The sequence below is a fragment of the Taudactylus pleione genome, unplaced genomic scaffold (genome assembly GCF_031769625.1).
Source record: "Taudactylus pleione unplaced genomic scaffold, aTauple2 ptg000005l, whole genome shotgun sequence".
NCBI lineage: Eukaryota > Metazoa > Chordata > Amphibia > Anura > Myobatrachidae > Taudactylus > Taudactylus pleione.
In genome coordinates this window covers 16316033-16329697 of record NW_028284408.1, presented here as the reverse complement: position 1 = coordinate 16329697, position 13665 = coordinate 16316033, and the positions used below count along the sequence as shown (strand labels likewise).

General features: G+C 49.1%; 1 protein-coding gene across 1 annotated transcript in view; it reads right to left on the bottom strand.

The window, feature by feature from the left end:
• Window positions 1-13665, bottom strand: part of GPALPP1 (GPALPP motifs containing 1) — a 69954-nt gene that overhangs the window by 35361 nt on the left and 20928 nt on the right. The gene's annotated exons all lie outside the window — the stretch shown is intronic.

The window sequence follows — 13665 nt, the reverse complement described above, 5'->3', positions numbered from 1 at the left end:
CCCCCGGGGGCGGAGCGCGGATGTCGGGCTGATACATTGTGAGAGAAATCTCACAGTGTATGCCGGCGACATCTGCAGCTGGCAGGCTACCAGATAAAATGTCTGTCGGTCTGACAGACATTTTATCTGGTCGTGTATGCCCAGCATAAGCCAGGACCCATATTCATGTTTAAAATGTGTGCAAGCTTGAGCCAAATGTGGCAGATCAAATATCATATCTTAAGCTGGGCATACATGTCCAGACAAAAAGTCTGTCAGACATTTCATCTGGCAGCCTGCAGCATACACTGTGAGATGTCTCACAGGTATTAGCCCCGACATCTGCGCTCTGCCCCCAGTGGAGAAGACACTTCCATGGGAAGGAACACAGGAAATGTCTGTCAGCCTCGGCTGGGCATACACTGCCCGATGCGGCCGACATTTTAACTCAAATATCACATCGGACGAGCATGCTGAACAATCCGGTATGCCCGACCGAGCAATATTTAACCCTCGGCCGCCCGCACACATGCTACAATTATCGGGGTGATCCACGGATATCGGACGGATCGCCCCAATAATTGTAGCGTCTATGGCCAGCATTAGTCAGTGTAGGGACTGAACATATGGGAAGACAGTGACGTGGTTGGTCAGCTTGACAAATTATTGCAATATTTTGGAGTGTGTGTATAACATTTTTGGAAAAAATATTTGGCAGTTAAGTGGTAAAAATAAAATGCTCCTGTTTACAGGTGTAATTTTTGTCTTGTATAGGGCATGTGTGCACAGATGATGATGAGGACTAGTAACAAACCAAGCACACGGTTAGGGGTGGGTGCACCGGGAGAGGTGTATAAGGGCTAATGTACACTGTTCTTCCATGCACACAGTTTCGATGAAATTTACTTTCAACTCTGCATCAGGCCCAATGTTTGTTTGTGACACATACACTACAATTATTATACCAATGAAAAGGACCTAAGTTAGCTAGCCTTTACAAAGAGAAAGAACATGTTGGTTTTAGTACTAAAGCTGTAATAAAACGGTTGCTTTGTGCCCATTTTCGTGCATCTCGCCTAGTTCAAGCAGCTGGCACTCACAGGATCTTCATTAGCTGTCAGTTTGTGTGATGCCTGAAGAGAAATATCCAATTAAAAGGCATAGCCTTTAGGTATAACTGCATCCTGTAATACACTTGTGAGCCCTCCTTCTCAGTGGCAGATTGTGTATACCAAAGGGACCCTTTACATCCTGGCGCTACTAATGCAATTATCTTTATACATTATGTGCCTGGCACAAAGCCCTGAAACATCTGCTGTGAATTGTCAGAAGATGCTCTAACACACAGCATCCAGAATATATCCAGCTAGAGGGAAGTAAGTCACCCCACGGACAGACTGCAGAAATATTTTCATTTACTGTAGAATTTGAAATCTCTCTTAGCTATTTTGAACTTATTCTTTGGGAGTTAAATACTATGTAAAATGGATGCTTCTGGTGGGACAATACATATATACATACATAGCTGAATCTCCCATATCCAAAATGCTTGGGACCAGAGGTATTTTGGATATTGGAATATTCCGTATTTTGGATATTTGCATACCATAATGATATATCTTGTGAATGGGACCTAAATCTAAACACAGAATGCATTTATGTGTAAAATACAACTTATACACACAGCCCGCATTTCGGAATATTTGGATATGGGAGACTTAACCTGTAAAATACACTATAGAATATATAAATATATATATATATATATATATATATATATATATAGTGTAATATATTACACACACAAACACATTACTTCTGCTGCATTTCTGACATAAGCTGATAAGCTGCAATGTACCCACACAAACACATATCTTGGAATATAGAAGGGAGAGACTGGCACTCAGTGGGAAAAGAAAATTTAAGTCCATTTAACATGACTGGAAGGCCACTCTAGTAAGAAAAATAAATGTATGCTTTGGGAGCTCTAAAACCACTATCAGGTCATGCCAAGGCTGTCCCAATAAATCACATATGCCAACTAAGCCAACGTCTGATCCAGGGGCGTATCTACCCATTGGCCAGGATGGCACTCGCCAGGGGCGCCGACCAAAGGGGGGGCGCCGTCCGGCAGTGCCCCAAGGGGTGGACAAGTCCCCCGGCCCCAATAGTGTAGGGCAGACCACAGTGATATCGGTCTACCCTACAGTGGCAGCTGTGTGTTTGTAATAGCAGCCAGCTAATGAGAGTCATACAGACTCTCATTAGCTGCTGCGTCGTCCACGGAGTGAGCCGGCTGGAGCTCACTAATGAGCTCCGTGTGCCGGCTCCCCCCACAACATGTGATGGGAGAGACGTCATACATCATGACATCTCTCCCATGCAGGAGAAGAGCGGCCGGGACTCACAGCAGACAGCGGAGGTCGCCTCAGGAGCGGGGATCAGGTAAGTAGAATTTTTTTTGTTCTTTGTATGTGTTTGTGTGTGTAAGCCTGGCACTACAGGGGGGGGCACTGAAATAGGGGGTGGCCGCTACTGGGGGGCACTGTATAGGAGTGGCCACTACTGGGGACAATTTATGAGGGTGGACACTACTGGGAGCACTGTATAGGGGTGGCCACTACTGGGGCCAATATAGTGGGTGGCCACTACTGGGGGCACTGTATAGGGGTGGCCAATACTGGGGGCAATTTAGGGGGTGGCCACTACTGGGGGCACTGTATAGGGGGGGACTACTACTGAGGTCTATTACTGGGGTGACTACTACTGGGGGCACTGTATAGGGGAGGCTACTACTGGGGGCACTGTGTAAGGGGGGCTAATACTGGCGGCACTGTATAAGGTGGGCTAATACTGGGGGCAATGCAGCATAGGGGGGATTACTACTGGGGGATTACTATTGGGGGCACTGCATAGGGGGGGCACCAGTCCATTACATTGCCAGGGGCGCTTGGATCACTAGATACACCCCTGGTCTGATCCATATGTTGAAGTATTTAATCAGATACTTCCAATGTTAAGAGGGTATCCTTTTGCTACCGTACAAAATAGTATCTGCTAGACCACAGGAAAGACAACATTTACAAATTTAAGCAAATAATGGATGTCAAGGGTTATATTTACTAAAGTGAGAGTTTTTAGAAGTGGAAATGTTGCCCACAGCAACCAATCAGATTTTACTTAACATTTGACTAGCACCTTCTAGAAGATAATAGCTAGAAGGTGATTGGTTGCTATGGGCAACATCTCCACTTATAAAAAACAAAACAAAAAACAAAACAAAACACTCACTTTAGTAAATATACCCCCAGGAACTTCATTGGGATGGGTGGAGAATAAGTTTTGCACTTTTCTATTCTGCAAATTCAGTTAGGTAAAGACACAGGTCATTTCCTTGATTTAGTAATTTTCCTCTGTACTTCTGTATGTTCGGAAAGCCACAGCAAGTAATCCAGGCATAGACAGCATGACAATCGTATTGTGCCATTTCTTGCCATCACAATCTGAGAATGCTTTTCCTGCTTGAGGCAGTTTTCAGATAGAAAATGGTCACAGCTGTCCTTATTTATCATCAAACATTAAAAGAAGCATTTCAAACAGGAGTCTGATGAAGTCATGGATTGTACAAAGATATTTCCTCTCTCTTTCATCCACTAGGGGACACTGGAGGTGCTTACGCTAGGGTATAGAGGCGTGGATAGCTGGAGCTGGCACTTCAAAATTTAGAAGTGTGAAGCTCCTCCCCCTCTATGCCCATCAGCCCTCAGTTTAGAAAATGAAGACCGAGAGGAGGTGGAGAACAAGCGGAGTGAAAAGGAGAGAAGAAGAACACACAATAACTGAATCATACAACATTTAGAACAAAACCGAACAGGCAGGCATAGAGCGCAGAGGTGGAATTACCTGTTTACCATGAGCAAAGATCCAGGTTTTTTGTGCCTCCTTCAATATGCCAGCAACTCAGACTCATTGAACAATTAGCCAGGAAATACTATACAATGGGCAGTAATTTTCTCCTACTTTGAGACAGCCTTTTCGAGCCTTCAGGTTTGAGAGTGAAAGGCAAAATCAAAAGACTACACAATGACTATTGTCTGAATACGTCCCCTCTAACACAACTAGTGGGCAGACATACAGAGGTGTCCTGCTACATCTCTGCAGCAAATCGCTCCACGCATGGTGCAAGGCGTTTGCCCACGAGCGAATCCGCGCACTGCGTTTGCCCCAGCACCACCATAGGAATGCATGGCGGAATCGCAATGCGCAAATTAGCATATGCTGCTGCGGACAATCGAATGGCACGATGCATTTGCATGCTTGTAGCGCGATCGGCAAAGATGTAGCAGGTCACATCTGCATGGACGCCTTCTCTAAAAGATCTATACATTTTAGACCGCAATAGAAATGGATACAAGATTGATTTTCATCAGTATAAAAAAAATGGGATTTTGGTACCTACCGGTAAATCCTTTTCCCTGATTCCACAGGGGACACTGGAGGTGCTTACTCTAGGGTATAGAGGCGTGGATAGCTGGAGCTGGCACTTAAAAATTTAGAAGTGTGAAGCTCCTCCCCCTCTATGCCCATCAGCCCTCAGTTTAGAAAATGAAGACCGAGAGGAGATGGAGAACAAGCGGAGTAAGAAAAGGAGAGAAGAACACACAATATATCATACAACATGCAGAACAAGCCGAACACGCAGGCTAAGAGCGCTGAGGTGGGCGTCCAGTGTCCCCTGTGGAATCAGAGTTAAGGATTTACCGGTAGGTACCAAAATCCCATTTTCTCTTTCATCCACTAGGGGACACTGGAGGTGCTTACGCTGGGGACGTCCCAAAGTTTTCCCCACGGGCGGGAGCGCTCTGAGGCACCTGCAGAACTAGGCGGCCAAAACGGGATGCCGAAGTAGCAAACGTATCAAAGTTATAAAACTTGACAAACCTGTGAACTGAAGACCAAGTGGCCGCACGGCACAATTGTGACGTGGAGGCTCCTCTACCGGCCGCCCATGACGCACCCACAGAACGTGTGGAATGAGCCTAATGGACGAAGGAGGCAGACAGTCGACACTAACATAAGCCTGATGAATAGTCAGCCGAATTCAATGTGCCAAAGTCTGGTTAGACGATGGCCAACCCCTCCGAACAGCATCATAGAGGACAAAAAACGACTCAGACTTATGGATGGACGCTGTCCTGGCAACATAGATGCGGAGAGCCCTAACCACATCCAAGGTAGAAGAAACACCAGAGTCCTCCACCAACAACGGTACCACAATAGGCTGATTGATATGAAAAGCCGACACAACCCTGGCAAGGAAAGCGGCTGCCGTCCGGCTTATAAGACAGAGCACCCACTTCTGAAACTCTACGAGCTGAAGCGAGAGCCAGGAAGAGAACAGTCTTCCAAGACAGGTACTTAAGATCAACCTCCTCCAAAAGGTTCAAACATGGGCGACTAAAGAAACAGAAGCACTAAGTTTAGATCCCAGGAAGCTATTGGAGGTACAAAAGTGGGCTGCACGCGCAAGACCCCTTGAAGAAACGTCTGCACCTCAGGAATGAGGGCCAATTTTCAATTTCCCTTGAAAAAAGACGAAGGCCAGAATCCAGACCTGTCTGAAGGAAAAGCAGAAACCGGGTGAGATATGAGCATGCCAGATGCGATGATAATGCGCAGCCGAAACTGGCGAAAGGGCCACCCCGGTAAATGCAGTTGCGCTAGGTTGGGGTGTACGAAAGGGCCCTGCTGTAGAAGATCCGGGCGCAGAGGAAGGGACCACGGATCGTCTGACAATAGGGATCGAAGGTCCGAGAACCAACTTCTCCAAGGCCAGTTCGGAGCCACGAGAATTACAGAGGCTGTCGCTTGTCTTATCTTTTTTTAAAGACAAGAAAGAAGCGGAATCGGAGGAAAAAAGGTAAACAAAGTCGTAGATCCACTGACTTGTCAGAGCGTCTACTGCTTCCGCCTGCGGATCTCGAGTTCTTGACACGTATGCTGGTAGCTGACAATTCAGTCGTGACACCATGAGGTCCACCTGAGGACATCCCCATCGACGTGTCAGCACGTTGAACACGTCTGGATGAAGCTTCCATTCCCCGGAATGGATATCCTGTCAACTTAGGTAACCTGCTTCCCAGTTGTCCACACCCGGGATGAATACCGCCGACAGGATTACTGAATGGTTCTCGGCCCACCGGAGGATCAGAGTTACTTCTCGCATAGCCATGCGACTCAGAGTTTCTCCTTGGTGGTTGATGTAAGCGACGGCCGTCGCGTTGTCGGACTGAACTCTTACCGAATGAGCCTTTAGAAACTCGGTTGCCTCTATCAGAGCATTGTAAAGCGCTCTGAGTTCCAATGCAATTATGGGCCACAAGTGGCAAACGCAGGATTTTGAAAGGGGGGTTTCCAATACTTGGTTACAAAACCAATGGCCAAAAACACATACAGGCAGCACTCGCACTCCTCCTCCTCCTCCTCCTCAATAATCCAAGCTCGTTAATCCATTACTGTGCAACCTTTCAGATGCCTTGACAAAATATGTAATAAATACATTTGAAACGTGGCACAGAAATGGAAACTTGGATTATTAAGTACCCGAGGAGTGCTGCCTGTATCTGATTGTATGAGACCGAGCTATGCTTAGATTTTAGGATTTGGACCCCGTCCGTTGAATATATAATATACAGTGGTCGAAGTGAAAATTTTGAAGTGGGGGTATAAATATATCAATGGGGCTTTGCTTAGGCAGGCCCAAACATTGAACCACCCTGATATTTCCATACCCCCACTTCAAAATAAGGACAGTGACCTTGGCCTAATGCCTAGGGTCACTTACCTAGAGCACAGGCTTTTTGCCTGCTTAACAAGCACCAAAGGCCTGAGGACTGACTGGGCCCACAGGCCTAGTGTCCAACAACCCCGGTGGTTTAGGGAGGATTAAATAAGTGAAAGTGGGCAAAGCCGCTTACCATGGTGCTGGGAGAGGCTGCAGTGGGGAGATTCGTTTAGGTCTTTTCCTTTCCACCACTGCAGCACTCTCCGGTCCCCAGCTTCTTGATCCTCAGCTTCTTGCCAGCAGCACCTTCTCTTCTGTGGCCAGCTCTTCCTACTTCTTTTCTTATGGAAGTCCTCTTTCCTCCCTCTCTGCTCCTCTTGCAGCAGCACACCTTTACTTACTGCAACACACACCTCCCCTCACACAACACTCACTTCTCACACCTCCCCTCCCCACAGCACTCACTTCTCCTCACACCTCCCCTCCCCACAGCACTCACTTCTCCTCACACCTCCCCTTCCCACAGCACTCACTTCTCCTCACACCTCCCCTTCCCACAGCACTCACCTCTCCTCACACCTCCCCTCCCCACAGCACTCACCTCTCCTCACACCTCCTTCCCACAGCACTCACTTCTCCTCACACCTCCTTCCCACAGCACTCACTTCTCCTCACACCACTCACCTCACGCCACCCCTCCCCTCAGCACTCGCCACAGCCCTTCGTTCCCCTTATCTATACACACAGTCCCTCATCATCTGTAAACACAGACTCTCATTATATGTACACACACAGCCCCTCACCATCTGCATACACAGTACACACAGCCCCACACCATCTGCATACACGGTACACACAGCCCCACACCATCTGATTTGCATAGACAGCACCTTACATCTGATCTGCATACACACACAGCTGGACATCATCTGCATACACAGTACCTGCCGGCGTAGCCCTTTACAATCTGATCTGCAAACAAACATCCCCTTCACTGGCATCTCTGCACACAGCCCCTTCACGTAGCCCCGCTCCTCAGCACTTGCTTCGCCGCAGCTGTGTTTGCTGGAGAGTGCACCATTCCCTTCAGGATCTCCGGTGGTACTTTAGAATACTGTGCCGGTATGCGCGGACCGACAGCCAATTAGGAGCGGGAACGTGGCGGCTCTTGATTGGCTGCCGATCCGCGAGCCATGATTGGCTCGCGTGACCGGCACTAGTGGCCAAATTAATTCTAATTTCTACTCCCAGTGCTGCCGGGTGCCTTATTAAGCTACGCGGCAGTAGATCGGTGGGCAGGGGGGGGTTTCTAGGTACTCGGAAACCCCCACTGCGTGCGTGTATGGGCCATCTCTGTTCTAGAGGAGACCCTCTAAAATTGGTAATCGAGGACTACTGCTCCCCATCCTCGGAGGCTGGCATCCGTTGTTACAATGATCCAGTCCCACATTCCGAATCTCCGGCCCGCTAAAAGATTTGTGGATTACGTCCACCAGAGAAGGGCCATTCTGGTAATCGGGCTCAGACGGATCTGTTGATGTAGAAGCAGAAGAGACCCTGCCCCTGTGCCAACAGGTCCAGCTGAAAAACCTTGGAGTGAAATCGGCCGAACTGTAGTGCCTCGAAAGCAGCTACCCTCTTTCCTAAGAGACGCAGACAAAGAAGCATGAACACCTTCTTTGGACTGAGGACTAGCTGAACTAACAACCGGATATCCCTGGCCTTGGCTGTTGGAAGAAAAATCCTCTGTGATTCCATATCCACTATCATGCCCAGAAACAGAAGCTTCTGGGACGGATTGAGATTTGACTTCTTGAAGTTGATTATCCAACCGTGTTGGGTTAGAGTGTAATAGGTCAGTAAGGCATGATCTGATAGAAGAGATACCGATGGAGTCTTGAGCAACAGATCGTCCAAATAAGGGATTATGTTCACTCCTGATGACCGAAGGAGAGCGATCATGACTGACATGATTTTGGTGAATATGCGGGGAGCAGAGGATAACCCGAACGGCAATGCCCGAAACTGGAAATGATCTTTCAATATGGCAAAACGCAGAAAAGCTTGGTGTGGTTCCCAATGGGAACATGGAGATAAGCCTCCCTGATATCAAGGGATAATAAGAACCCCCCTGGTTCCAAGCTCGCAATGACGTACTGCAGATGTTCCATTTTGAAATGATACATCTTCAGAGACAGATTTTAAGGACCTGAGGTTTAAGATGGGTCTGACCGCACCATTCGGTTTGGGCACTACAAACAGGTTTGAGTAAAACCCCATACCTCGCTGATGCTCCGGAACCGGAACTAGCACAGATGAAACTACTAGAGACCTGATAGACTCCTGTAGAACTTGAAATTCTTGCAAGAGTCCTCCCACCGCAGGAAACCCCAGGTGGGACGGAAGACCGTCAAGCCACCCGTTTCTCAGCTGGTTTAGGCTCTGGTCTACGTGCAACCGTGTGTGGACGACCTCTATCTCTGCAGCCTCTCGGCTGCGTGGAAGCACCTCTGGCTCTACCACAAAGGAATGAGGTGCTCGAAAGGAATGAAACAAAGGTCCAGTATAAGGTCTTCTGGAAGCCGGAGCAGTAGACGGGAGGAAAGAGGACTTACCCCCCCTGGCCTAGGATATCCACTTGTCCAATTCCGGGCCAAAAAGCATATCACCCGTGAATGGTAAACCCTCAACTGCACGCTTGGACTCTGCGTCTGCCTGCCAAGCGCGCAACCACAGAGCTCTGCGTTCAGAAATAGCAGATGCAGGTACTAATCTGACTGATATCCTTAGAAACTTCTCCTAAGTAAACTGCAGACTCACAGATGTGTTCTGCTAGTAGACTTAATTCTGCTCTGGAAGTTCCCGATTGTAATCAACTGGTCAACCCAGCAAACCACAGCCTTGTTAACCCAGGCAGTAACAAGGGTAGGTCACAGCTGAGCTCCTGCTGTGGTATATATAGATCATAGTGTTGTCTCAAACTTACGATCCGAAGGGTCCTTTAAAACAGTAGCTCCCGGCACCGGAACTGCTGTTTTCTTAGAGAGACTGAAATCAGACGCATCTACAGGAGGAGGCGTTTCCTAGTTCTCCATCATTAGTGTTCACTCTAGCCCCGGCGGCAGGCAGGGCGCCGGAGCTAGAGAGGGGAACCTTATGCGCGCGCCGAAGGCGCCCGCGCCCGAAAAGGGGGCATGGTCATGAAAAGGGGCGTGTCTATAAGACGATTCCCGTTTTCGTCATACTTGGGGGCGTGCCCGGCGCTTACGGACATGCCAGGCAGCCCCCAAGCGCTGCAGAAAGGGAGAATAGATGCCGGGCGCATGCGGTGACCGGGACACTGCATGTTTCTCCACCCGCGGGACACTGCGTCCGGCGGGTGAGAACGGCACCCGCAGGCTGTGAGGGCAGGGCGCTTTTTTCCCTCCTCCTGGAGGGCAGGGTGCTTTTTGCCCTACAAAAGTAGGGCAGGGCGCCGCGCCCCGCTAAAATAGCCTAGCGGGAACGCTACATCATGGATGATGGAAAACGGTAGCTAGGGGGAAACCTGCGTTGAATTTGGAACCGCTTATCCGGCTGTTTCCAGGCCACTGATAACTGTTGTTGAAGTTGAACGGAAAACAAAAACAAAACATAAAAAAAACCTGCTGAACTCTTAGGTTGTTCGTGAAATAGTTCCTACTCCTGGGATGCAGTAACTATCTCCTCAGGCTAATTAAGGACCTTTCTGACTGCCAAGATTAGAGATTCCACCCCGGGGGAGGCGGACTCTAACTCCTGAGGGGTTTCTTGTAAAACTTCCTCCAAATCACCCTCTACGGTATCCTCTGTAGCGAGGAATTGTTCGACCGACTCTTCTGTTTTTTTTTTGGTAGGAAGTGGAGGGTGCAGGCACAGTTTTACTCTGAACCAGGGTGTCTCCTGCCCATGGCGGAGCAGAAGAGCTAGTAATCGCCATCTGTGAACCCGTTGTTATACAAGCATCACATAACGTGGACCCAGTGGCATGTGGCTTAGTCTGTTTGTTGTTACACTTGGAACAGACACAGCTTTTGAGAGGCCTTGGTTCTGCTGGACCTGGTACACACAGTCACCCAGAGAAACATAGCATAAAACAGAAAAAACACAGACAAGATAAACAAGAAGGCTGTGGGACACAGAGGATGAGAAACCCCCCTCCCACAGATCAGATTCCCCTGCACTTACACCCCAGTTACTTACAGCCTCTCTACCAGGGATGTAATCAGGAGATGTACTTGTGCAGCACAGGAATGGCAGCAGAGGAATCCATCCTTCTGTGTCTTACACTGCAATCTCCTGTATAGAGATGCAGTATGAGCTGCTGTGTAATAAAGAACGGCAGCCCTGCTTTTATACAGCCGCTTACCGCATAGAGAGAGACCCGCGCTGCCTTTAAGCTCCGCTCCCCTTCTTTATGCCCTGAAGGGCTACACAAGATGGCTTTTGTGGCTATTACCCTCCCCCCCACGCGCCTCACACCGCGTGTACAGCGGGGAGAGTTAGAGTGTAGCGCACTTAACCTGCTGCCCCGCGCCACTGTAACAGCGAGGAGAGGGATTGAGAGAGCCGCGCTGAGCAGAGCTCTGCATAAGCTGCCCCGCGCCCTTCTAACAGCGGGACCTGGTGCCGCGCTAATCAGCGGGAGGAGGGACAGCAGTGAGCCGTGCTGAGTAGCGGGTGGAGGGAGATCCGGGTGCCGCGCTGTAGAGCGCTTCATAAGCAGCCCAGCGTCTCCTGTAATAGCGGAAGGAGGGAGATCAGGGGAGCCGCGTGTAGCGCTCTGCATAAGCTGCCCAGCACACTAAGTTTGTACAACTCTGGGAGCCGGGGGATGCGCGGTCCCCCATAGAAGTCTCTCTGCAGTCAGCACTTCTCTTCTTCCTTGTTGAGAATGTGCTGTGGCGGTAAGGAGCTGTCAGTGCTTTTAGTATAAGCGCTGTGCACTCCTTCCTGCCTCCTATAAAGGACAGGGCGCCAGGTACCCGGACCCCACCTTTAGAGAGGTGGAGAAGGGTACCTAAAAGTGTCAAAAAGATGCTATAAAATAACCTAAATAAATAAAATAGATGTGTTGCTGGAGCACACGGATTGTGACCAGCTCCTAGTAGGCACATTTTCTAAACTGGGGGCTGATGGGGCATAGAGGGGGAGGAACTTCACACTTCTAAATTATTTTAAGTTCCGGCTCCAGTTATCCACGCCTCTATACCCCAGCGCAAGCACCTCCAGTGTCCCCTAGTGGATGAAAGAGAAAAAACATTTTCTACTGAACTACCAACCCGTGGAACCCCTGCAAGTGCCCTGAGGCACCCAGTTTGGGAACCACTGACTTAGTGTAAGAGTTACAAAATACTCCTTCATTTTGGGCAGAAAAATATGAGATATGGTAAGAACTTACCTTTGTTATCTCTATTTCTACGAAGTCCATAGGGTTCCACAGGATACCTTGGGGTATAGGTGTGACGTCAGTCATCGGGCACCATAGAGTTAAGCTTTCAGCCTCCCAGGATGCACTAGGGTCCCCTTCCTATACCCAGCCCCTGAGCCAAGGCATCTCAGTTAGTTACCAAGCCATAGGCCGGAGGAGGAGAAGGAAGAGAGAGAAAAAAGATCTGGATACACACAAGAATCACATTCTCACCAGAGGGAGACGGAAAAACCAGTGACCAGAGTAAAGCCCATCTGCAGCACAGGTGCGACAGGGCGGGCGTCCTGTGGAACCCTATGGACTTCGTAGAAATAGAAATAACAAAGGTAAGTTCTTACCATATCTCATATTTTCTACTTCAGGGTCCATAGGGTATCCACAGGATACCTTGGGGATGTCCCAAAGCAGTATCCTTTAAGGGTGGGGACGCTCCTGTGCTGAAAGGAGAATCCGCCGCCCGAAGGAAGCATCCTGAGAGGCGAAGGTGTCAAACCTGTAATACCTCACGAAGGTATGGACAGAGGACCACGTAGCAGCCTTGCAGATCTGGACTGCAGAGGCACCATGTCGAGCTGCCCACGAAGGACCCACAGACCTAGTGGAATGAGCCTTCAGAGAAGGAGGAACCGGCAGACCTCCATGAAGATAAGCTTCAGAAATAGCCATACGGATCCAGGCTGCCAAAGTTTGCTTTGAAGCAGGCCAACCCTTTTTACGGAAGCCATAGAGGACAAACAAGGCGTCCGACTTCCTAAACGAAGAAGTGCGGTCAACATAAGTCCTCAAGGCCCGCACAACATCCAAAGTGGCCTCACCCACTGAAAGGCCAGGTGAGTTAAAGGCCGGGACAACTATTTCCTCGTTAACATGAAACTGGAAAACAACCTTGGGAAGAAATTCAGGCAGAGTGCGGAGCACTGCCCTGTTCCCATGAAAAATCAAGAAAGGGGGTCTACAAGAAAGAGCCCCTAAATCAGAAACACGTCTGGCCGAAGCTATGGCCAGAAGGAAAACAGTCTTAGCTGTTAGCCATTTAAGATCCACTGAGCCCAGTGGTTCAAACGGCGGTCCTTGGAGAGCCCTCAGGACCACAGCCAAATCCCAAGGCGCCACAGGTGGAACAAAGGGTGGCTGAATGCGGAGAACACCTTGCATAAAGGTGCGCACATCCGGGATTGTATCAATCTTACGGTGAAACCAGACAGACAGGGCCGAAACCTTTACCTTCAAAGAAGCCAGGCGAAGCCCATGATCTAGTCCCGCTTGTAGGAAGGTGAGTATCCGAGACAGACTAAACTCCCGCGGTGAATAACCTCTCGGTCGACACCACTGGAAGAACGTATGCCACACGCGATGATATATCCTCGCGGAAGACGGTTTCCGAGCTCGTAACATGGTATGCACTACAGAGCTGGAAAACCCCCTGGACCTTAACATGGTCGTCTCAACAGCC